Source organism: Tamandua tetradactyla, chromosome 15, assembly GCF_023851605.1.
Source record: "Tamandua tetradactyla isolate mTamTet1 chromosome 15, mTamTet1.pri, whole genome shotgun sequence".
Classification (NCBI taxonomy): Eukaryota; Metazoa; Chordata; class Mammalia; order Pilosa; family Myrmecophagidae; genus Tamandua; species Tamandua tetradactyla.
In genome coordinates this window covers 40624442-40634729 of record NC_135341.1, presented here as the reverse complement: position 1 = coordinate 40634729, position 10288 = coordinate 40624442, and positions in this window count along the sequence as shown.

Sequence of the window (10288 nt, the reverse complement as noted above, 5' to 3'; positions counted from 1 at the left end):
TGATAGTTCCAGAAGTCAGACAGGCAGGTGACTCCCGGGCTGTTCTGCTCCCCGGGGTGGGGTGCCTGGGGCATGTGCCACTCAAGGGGCGCATTGAAGCAGGGTTGATTTCCTGCTCCAGAACAGCAGGACAAAAGAAAGCAGCCCTGGGTCCCAGGCCACCTCTGCCCGTCCGCGTCTCTACTTCCCATGCCCTCGGACTGTGGCACAGGCAGGGTGCTCCTGGATGGAAGGTGGGGGCTTTAGAGGTGGGGAAATGGGTGTTTCAGTTGGGAAGATGAATTTCCAGCTGGGTTTGGCACAGGAGGGATACAGCATAACAATTTGGGGAAGTTGGAGAAGGGCCAGTTGCATTACTTTCTATCTAATTGACCACTCTCTTGCCTGCTCTGCCTTCTGAAGCCACCCATTAGGCAACCTGGAAGGGTAATACTGGGCTGGTGGGGAACTCAGAGGAAAAGCTCCCCGGGTTCCCAGAAGCCTCCGGTGGGCCTCTCCTTCTGGGCCCTGCCCCAGAGATCTGGTAGCCAAGGCCTGGGCCTAACCTCTGACTTCAGCAGTGACCAGGTACTTGCTGTGCCCAAGTACTGGCCAGGGCAGTGGCTCGCAGCCAGCAGCAAGCACCCTCCCCCCCCCACACACGCAATCTGAGTTCAAATCGAGGTTCCATCAGATATCAAGCTGTGTGACCTTGGGCAATTTTTGCTACCGCTTGTCTAAGTCTTGGTTTTCCCATGTTCAAAGAATTATATGGGACTTAATACGTGTCTGGTAGGTGCTTGGCTGATGGGAGCAATTTAGTTATCTATTTCCTGTCTCCAGGCCTCAATCAAATTGGCAAATATGTGATGAACATTTCTTATGTGCAAGAAAGCTGTCCAAGAAACCCCCTGGCTGAAAAGGGAAGGTGAGACTATTTCAAGGAAGTGCTCTAAAAACTTCCCCTCCAGATCCAGTTCAAAGCAACAGTACAGCTTTTCATGCCCGGGTTTAAAGCTCTTTGATTCTGACCTTATTTATGCACCATCTAACATACAGCATTTTTCTATATTGTGTCACCTGAATTATGTCTTTTCTCTCTAACTTTATTATAGGGCTCTCAATAGCTGGACCCATGTCCAGTCTTTTCCTTTGTGTTTTGCAGGGTCCCAAACGGAGAAGCATTTATATGAGGTGGCTGGTATAAAACACTTGCTGCATAAAGTTGATGCTTTTGTATTCATAACTACAGGTGAGAGTACAGCTTGATATATTTTATTTAGGATGAATTATCATGTGTATTCTTGAATAAATTGGTTTCCCTTTTTAAGCCTGCCTCAGTTTCAAAGAGGAAGAAATCTTTCTCCTCCTGAAAATGAGATGAGGGAAAGAGCAGTACATGAGAAAGGATTTTATATTTTGCACTGGCTCAAGATTTGTCCAAGGGCAGAGTGCTGGCTGGGACAGGTCTTAGACATGGAGGGAAGTACTGAAAAGCAGTTGGTTGCAGAGTAGGGTTTGGAAACTTAAGCCCGGAGGTGTCAGCAAATGGAATTGGCATCAGGCATGATCAGATGCCAGAAGCTGGGCAGAAATGATTTGGAGTGCTGGCAGCCAGGAACAGGTCAAGGATGGCTCTCTTGGATAAAGGATAAACATCCAGAATAGATTAAAAACTCCTACAAGTCAATAAGAAAAAGATAAATAACCTACTTAAAAAAAAAATAGGCAACCGACTCCATCAGGCACTTGGTAAAAAGAGGGTATTCAAACGATCAACAAGTATAAGAAAAGGTGCTTAATACCATTACTCATCGGGGAAATGAAAATTAAAATTGCAACGAGATACCATCACACACTCACCAGGATGGTTCAAGTGGAAAACAAAAACAAAAAAACCCCTGAAAATACCAAGAATCAGTAATGGTTTAGAGTGACTGGAACTCTCATATACCGCTGGAAGGAATATCAATGGGTACAACCCTTGGAAAACTGTTTAGCAGGACGTAAAGCTGAACATATTCCTTCCTTATGCCCAGCAATTCTACCTCTATGTTATACTAGGGAGAGACAAGTGCATTTGAACCCCAAAGATCTGTACAAGAATATTTGTCACAACTTTATTTGCAATAGCCCCTAACTGAAACTTCCAAATTTCTATCAAGAGTAAAATGGATAAATTGTGGTATATTCATATAGTGGAATATTATACAGTAATATAAAAGAACAAGCTCCTACCACATACTATATGACTCATTTATACTGAGTTCATGAACTGTCCAAACCAATCTACGGTGATAGAAATAAAATAGCTAGACTTCTATGGAGGTTGGTACTGAGAGGAAGCACTGGGATTCTTACAATGTTGTGAGTGGTGGTTGCGTGGGTTGTATTTTGCGTATACATATGCAAAAACTTAAGATTAGCGTATTTCATGAATTTTAATATATGTGTATTACACCTCAATTTTAAAATTTCTTAAGAAATTTTTTATTTTGAGATCGATTGCTCAAAGAATGCAGTTGCTGGGCTGTATGTTAGGGCATATTTAGTTTGAAAGAAACTGCCATACTTTTTTCCAGACTGGCTGTATTATTTTCTATCACTAAAAAGAGGGTATTCAAATGATCAACAAGTATAAGAAAAGGTGCTTAATACCATTACTCATTGGGGAAATGAAAATTAAAATTGCAACGAGATACCATCACACACTCACCAGGATGGTTCAAGTGGAAAACAAAAACAAAAAAAACCCCTGAAAATACCAAGAATCAGTAACATTGAATATACATTCAATGTCTGAATGATCCAGTTTATCCACATCCCTGCGAGCATTTCTTTTGGTCACTTTTTTTTTTTTCTTTTTTTGTGGGGTGCATGGTCTGGTCATCGAACGTGGGTCTCCCGCATGTAAGGCGAGCATTCTGCCACTGAACCACCCAGGCACTCTTGGTTACTATTTTTTATTTTAGTCATTCTGATAAGCTGGTGCTGATAACTGGTGGTTTTAATTTGCATTTCAGAAGTTTAGTTGCCATCCATATACCGTCTTCAATAAATTGTCTATTCATGTCTTTTGCCCATTTTCTAATCTAATTGGATTGTTTGCTTTTTTTGCTGTTGAGTTTTGTGAGTGCTTTTGTACTGGTTTGAATCTGTTATGTACCCCAGAAAACCCTATGCTCTTTTTATCCAATTTTGTGGGGGGAGACCTAACATTGTGTGGGACATTTTGATTAGGTTATTTCCCTGAAGATGTGACCCCTCCCATTCGAGGTGGGTCTTAATCTGCTTGCTTGAGTCCTTTAAGGGAGAGACATTTTTGTGCAGAGCTCAGAGCCGAGAAGCTCAGAGAGAAAGAAAACACCCACAGAGACATGTTTTAAACCAACCCAGGAGAGAGGGGCAGCAGACATTGCCATGGGGCTTCCCATGTGACAGAGGAACCCCGGATGCCATCAGCCTTTCTTCAGTGACGGTAACCTTGTTGATGCCTTAGTTTGGACATGTGTATGGCCTTAGAACTATAAATTTGTAATTAATAAATCCCCATTGATAAAGCCAACTCACTGCCAGTATATTGCATTCTGGCAGCTTTAGCAAACCAAAACAGCTTTACATATTCTGGATATAAGTACTTTGTTGGATATGCTGTTTGCAAATATTTCCTCCAAGTCTATAGTTTGTCTCTTCATCCTCTTACCAGTGTCTTTCACATGGCAAAGTTTTAAATTTGGATGATGTCCAATTTATCAAATTTTCTTTTTATGGACTATGTTTTTGGGATAAAGGTTAAAGAAATTTTTGCCTTGCCCTAGATCCTGAAGATTTTCTCCTATGTTATCTTTGAAAAGTTTTGCAGTTTTACATGTAAGTCTGTGATAAGTTTTGAGTGAATTTTTGTGTAAGATGTGGGGTTCAGGTTGAGGTCCACTGATTTGCCTAGAGATGTCCAATTGCTCCAGCAGTATTTGTTGAAAAGGCTATTTTCTTTCCATTGAAAAGTTTGCACCGCTGTCAAAAGTCCGTATGTCATAATCGTGTGGGCCTGTTTCTGGGTCTCCCGTTCTGTGCCATTGGTCAGGACGTCTGTCTCGCCACCAATCACACACCCTCGTTTCTCATAGCAATATAGTAAGTTTTAAAATTGGGTAGATGGATTTCCCCCACTTTCTTCTTCCTTTTCAAAACTGCTTTAGCTATTTTAGATCTTGAGCCTTTCCATAACAATTTAAGAATAATAAGCTTGTTTATGCCTACAAAAATCTTGCTGCTATTTTGATGTAAATTGCCTGAAACCTATAGGTCAATTTGGGAAAAAATTTTTTTTTACTATGTTGAGTCTTCCAGTCCACAAGCATGATACCTCTTTGCATTTAATTAAGTCTTTTTAAATTTATTTCAACAGCATTTTGTAATTTTCAGTACACAGGTCCTGTACCTTTTATTAGATTTATACCCAAGTATTTCATTTTCTTACAGCAATTATAAATGGCATTGTTTTTAATTTTGGTTTCCACGTGCTTGTTGGTATATAAAAATGTAATTGATTTTTGTTTGTTGATCGTGTTCCGGCAAACTCACTGACTCACTTGCTAGCTCTAAGAATTTGGGGTAGATTGGGATTTTCTATGTAGACAATCATGTCATCTTCAAACAGGGATGGCTTCTTTCTATTCCTTTCCAATCTGAATCCTTTTTATTTCTTTTTCTTGGCTTTTTACACTTGCTAGAATTTCTAGTTGAACAGGAATGGTGAAAGTGGACTTTCTTGTCTTTTTCTTGATCTTAGGGGAAAGCATTCAGTCTCTCCCTACTCAGTGTGATGTCAGACTCTCTGTAGATGCTCTTTATCAAGTTGAGGAAATACCCTTCTATTCCTAGTTTGCTGAAAGATTTTATCATGAATGGGGGAAAGTTTTCATCAAATATTTTCTCTATGTCAATATTCAATGAATTGGAAATTTCTTCTAAATTGTTCAATTTATGAGCATAAATTTGTCATAGTATTCCCTTATCATCCTTTCAATGGCTGCAAATTTCTATTGACAGCTCTTATTTCATTCCTGGTATTGGCGATTTGTAACTTCTCACTTTTTATCTTCATTAGTCTTTCTAGATGTTTATAGCTTTTCTTGATTTTTTTGAAGAACCAATTTTTAGTTTCACTGAATTTCTCTATTTCTTCCAACATTATTTTTTCCATCTCTCAGCTTGAGTTTATTTTGCTCTTCTTTTTCTAGTTTCTTGAGGAAGGAACTTACATTATCAATTGGAGATGCTTCCTTTTTTTCTAACATGCGTATTTAGTCTCTCTCAGCACTATGTGAGCTGCACCCCACATAGCTTATGTAATATTTTTGTTTTCATTGAGTCTTATGTATCTTTTAAAATTTCCTTTGAGAATTCCTCTTTGATGTACAGATGATCTAGAATGTGTTTTTAAATTTCCAAGCATTTAGAGATTTCCCTATTATCTTCATGTTTTTTGATTTCTAGTTAATTCTACTTTGGTAAGAGAACATCCTCTATATGGTATTTTTTTTTTTCAAAGAGAGGAAGAGTTTATCACTAAGTGTGTAGGAGGAGAGCAGATGACCCAGCAGCCCAAAATCTGTCTGCCCAAGCTTAGGGGCTCAAGGTTCTCAAGGATTTTAGCAAGGGGAGATGAGGTCATGTCGAATAGCAAGTTCAAAGCAGAAAAAGAGACAGTGTTCTATTATCATTTCAATAGATAATGAACATAAACTGAAAGGAGGGGAGGCAGAGCCATCACTTCAGTACTAAAGATGTGAGCCAAAAGGAAGGGAGACAAGTTATCTCTCAATAGCAAAAGCCTAACGCTAAAGCCAGTTAATGGCTGACTTTAAATTCTTCGTTAGCATTAGGGCCTTTGTCCTTTGAACAAATGAGCAGATAAAGGGGATGTTAGCTCTTATGGTCACAAGGCACAAGATAAGGGCTTTTATGATCATTTCAGATATCAGTGCAGCTGAATTATAGGTTAGGGATTTCTGATATTCCCCTCTGTCTACTCCATTATCCCAGAAAAAAAAAAAGGAATATGATTCTGTAATCAAAATCACCCCTTAAATCCTAATTTCTCAGTTACAATTCCTCCCTCTCATTTGATAACAATCTTGAGAGATAGCTGGGTGATGCCTCTGACTGCTTCAAAGCTGAAACAGGCATTGCCATTAAGGGGCAGAGCAATGAAAGGAGGAAACCAGTTGTTGTTCTTGGACAGCCCAGTGTTTCTGGGTTTCAGAACTTCTCCGGCATTTGGAACAATCTGGAGGTTATAAGTCTCTGAAAAACAAACTTAATAAGTGACATTTTATGGAGCCCAGGATATCTTTCAGGGTTTTCAGGAACACTATTGTTGGGGTTGGTCATACTGTGGCAGTTTGTAATTGGTCAAAACTTGCGTAAGAGTAATCTCCAGAATAATCCTCTTGACTCAATTTGCTCTATGATTTTGATTTTCAAAAATTTGTTGAGGTTTGTGTTACGGAACTGAGTTTGGTCTATTTTGATAAATGTTCTACGAACACTTGAAATAAATCATAAATTAAGCCTTGTCCATAATACCCAGAGGAGCTGTTTTCATGACCAAACCCTGACTGATACAAGGTTACGTCCTACGCAAAACAGCAACACTTCTAAAAAATACTTCTTAACATTTATTTCTTCTTTTCCTGAGCTCTTCCTCATTTACTGCCCAGTTGCTGGGTCTCTTCTTTCCTTCCTCACTCTCTATCCCTTTTCTTACATAAAGAAATTATTTTCTCTCTCAGATTAAAAAAAATTGCCTATCAACGCATGATCTCATAAAGAATTTTGGGGGGGATTCACCCTCCTTAGAATAAAGAAGGAATGGTAAATAGCAAATAATTTTCTCTATTTCTCAGGGCTCAATCAAACCTCACCCTTGGATATGTGGTGTGGTTGTCTTTTCATATGTCATCTTATCTCAAGTCTAAGTTGGGGGAGCATTTTCTCCAGTCCTTCCAGAATCTTATCACAGAGTCTTAATGCTCTTGGTGCGTGGGTGATTTTGAAATCTGCTGCTAATATTTCATAGCTCTCCTGAATTGATTTGTTCTACTGATGTTAGGAGTACAGGCTTAGGAGTCAAGAAAGATCTGGAACAAATCTGTTGTGAACCCCTTGATGGCTGTGCCACCTGGCAGGCCAGTGGATCTCATATTGCTTTAATCCTCATCTGCAAACTAGGCATCCAGGGAATTGTGAGGAGAAGTGTGATAATGCAGGAGAAAATATTCGGCATGTGATTACGCTACAGATGTTCGCTATTATTAGTGTATGTTTGTTTTGTTGTTGCTGTTATAGATGATGATGTGTCCATATCTCCTCTGCTTCCTCTTTTTGGCTTTTCTTTTTCTGGGCAGATAGTTACACATGTACATAAGAGCATTACTAGTTTGGAGGCACAAACCTAGAGGACACTTCCCAGCCTCTCGTGTTTACGTGTGGGCTAATCACTGCGATCTCGCCAATGGGATATGGGCAGAAGGGATGGGAGCAATTTTCAGGCCTGCCCCTAAAACCCTTCCCCGTGAACTTCTGTATACTCTTTTCCTTTCCTCCTGGTTGATGCAGCTGTATCTACTTGTCATCTTGGATGCCAACTTTTGTGATAAAAGAATCACACTATGTAAGGGTTTCTGAATTAATGCCTGGGGGAAGACTGTCCATCGGTCTATCCTAAATAGGATTCAATCCTAAATAGTCTTACATGATCACGAAATAGAATCCTACATGAGTAAGCCTATTATACATTCTGGGGTTTGTTTGTTTTGGCAGGTTGCATTCTTTTAATTAATATAGAAATCCGTGCCTTGCAGTGGGTAGTGAGGAAACTGATCTTAAATGCTGAAGAGCTATATAGGTCCGTGTTATGTTGTGGCAAAAACACTAGACTTGTTACGTGAGAACTCGGCAGACCACATACCTCCTGAGCTTGTTTCTGGGACTGAACTTGGAAATCACAGTGTTGGTAGTGCCCATTGGTTGCTACTGACTGCATTTAGAGAGGAAAAAAGAGATGAGCTACATGATAAGAGGTACTGTTTGGATAATTTGCAAACAAAAATGAAAGGGGAAACCTGTCAATGCCCTCCAGTCATGGACCACTAAAAACACAACTGTGGTTGAAAATGTTGGATTTATTACAAATCTCAGTGAGGGATTTATTACAAATGCTTATCACAGGAGCTGCAGGGCATCTCATGGGGAGGGACTTATTGTAGGACTGATTTGTGTTAGATTGGGGGAAGGGGTGATTTAAAGAAACTAAGATTTGCTCTGGTTTGGATGCTGCCAGGAAGAGGTGACAATTCTATTAATTACATGTCTTAATGAATCTTATCTAAATGAAGGAAAGACTAGTACTAAGTTAAAGTGGTAATTGGTAAAGAAGTACCCGTGAGAGGGGTGCGTGTGGTCATTTTTGTGCTTTGGCCTGTTTGTGTTTCTGTCCATGCACGTGGACTTGATTATGGAGACTCTTGCTTTTATCTTGGCCCATGGAGGTCACAGAGTGCTCTTCTCTGAGGATGGCTTTCTGCGAACACAAAGCCCTAACTGGCAGTACCGGGCCGGTTTCCAGAAATCAAGGGATGCTTTTCTCTTTTTCACAATAAAAAATGAAAAGGGGGTGCAAGGGTGGTTCAGTGGTAGAATTTTTGCCTGCCATGCAGGAGCCCTTGGTTCGATTCCTGGCCCATGCACTTCGCAGAAAACAAACAAACAAAGAAAAACCAACCAAACAAACAAACAAAATATTCAACAAATGGTGCTGCAATAATGGGATACTCACATGGAAAATAATGAAATGTGACCCTCACCATATAGCATACAAAATAAGAAAGAAAGAAAGAAAGGGGTGGGTGCACGGGTGGTTCAGGGCTAGAATGCTCACCTGCCATGCAGGAGACCTAGGTTTGATTCGATTTCCACACCTTGCACCAACCCCCTCCCTCCCCCCAAAAATGAAAGGGGAGAATCCAACCTTTGAAGGTTGGAAAAGCCAACTACTTCTAGGCCCCAAACAGTAAGAGTTAACACTGACGAAGGCTTTAAGTGCTAAAGATCCACTAGCCTTTTAGAAATGTAAGACTATAGACTCAATTTGACCCAAGCCTGATGGCCTCAAGTTGCCGCCATTAAGTTCAGGGAGAGGCAAATAAATTAAAATTAGAATCTGGGAAAGAGGGAGAGGTGATAGCCTTGAGGGCATATTTCTACCTGGCCTGAAAATGAACTCGTCCTGGTATCCTGGTCTCCTCAGTGCAGGAAATTCAAAAGTGATGAAAGAGATAAAAGAGATATCTTCCTGTCCCAGCCACTGCCAGCAAGAGATTGTTATGTAACCGCAATCTCTGAATTGTTTTGAAAAACCTTTCAAAAGCTCATCTGTAATCTCAAAATCAATTATACTAAGTGAACAAAGCCAGACACAAAAGAGTCCATATTTATGATTCTATTTATACAAAGCATAGAGAATATAAACTAATCTGCATCAACAAAAAAGCAGATCAGGGGCAGCCGCAGCCGGGGTGGAGGGAAGGATGGGGTGTAAAGGGTGCAAGGACCCTCTTGGGTTTGATGGAAAGGTTTTGTATCTGGATTAGGACCATTTCACAGATGTAAACAACTGTCAAAATTCATCAAATTGTAGACATTAAATGGAAACAGTATATTGTATGTAAATTATATCTTAATAAATGGATTAAAAAAAAAAACCCAACTCTTATTCTGGTGAACTCCCTGTCTTAGTTCGGGCTCTTGGACCCTGAAATGAGGACCCACGCGTGAGTGATTTATTAAGGAGGTGTTTTCAGAGGAAACCGGAAAGGGAGTGGGGGAAGCAGGACAGGGAGGGAAGGAGGCTCAGCAAAGGGTAGCCTCAGTTTCATCCGTGGGGGAAGAGTAAAGTTGTGCCCTATCATTTGTCTTGACTCAAGGCAAGGGAGCTGGAGGGATCTTTTCTGGCTCCCTGCACATTTGGACAACATGACTCCTGAGGCTTGAGGGCAGCTCTCTGTCGAGAGTGACAGGAACAGGCAGCTGGAAGCAAAAGAAGACAGAAACCGTGACGGGGACACAGAAATATTTATGAAGGACTCAAGAGGAGCTGGCAGGGCATGACTGGGTCCATATGCTCTCCTTCTAGTGAAGGGCTTGTTACAAAAGAGGACTCATTCCTTGTGGTAATGAACTCACCATAGGCCAGTTCCTTCCGATTCTGTCTTTAGAAGTGAGATGTGAAATTTAAGCACAGGTG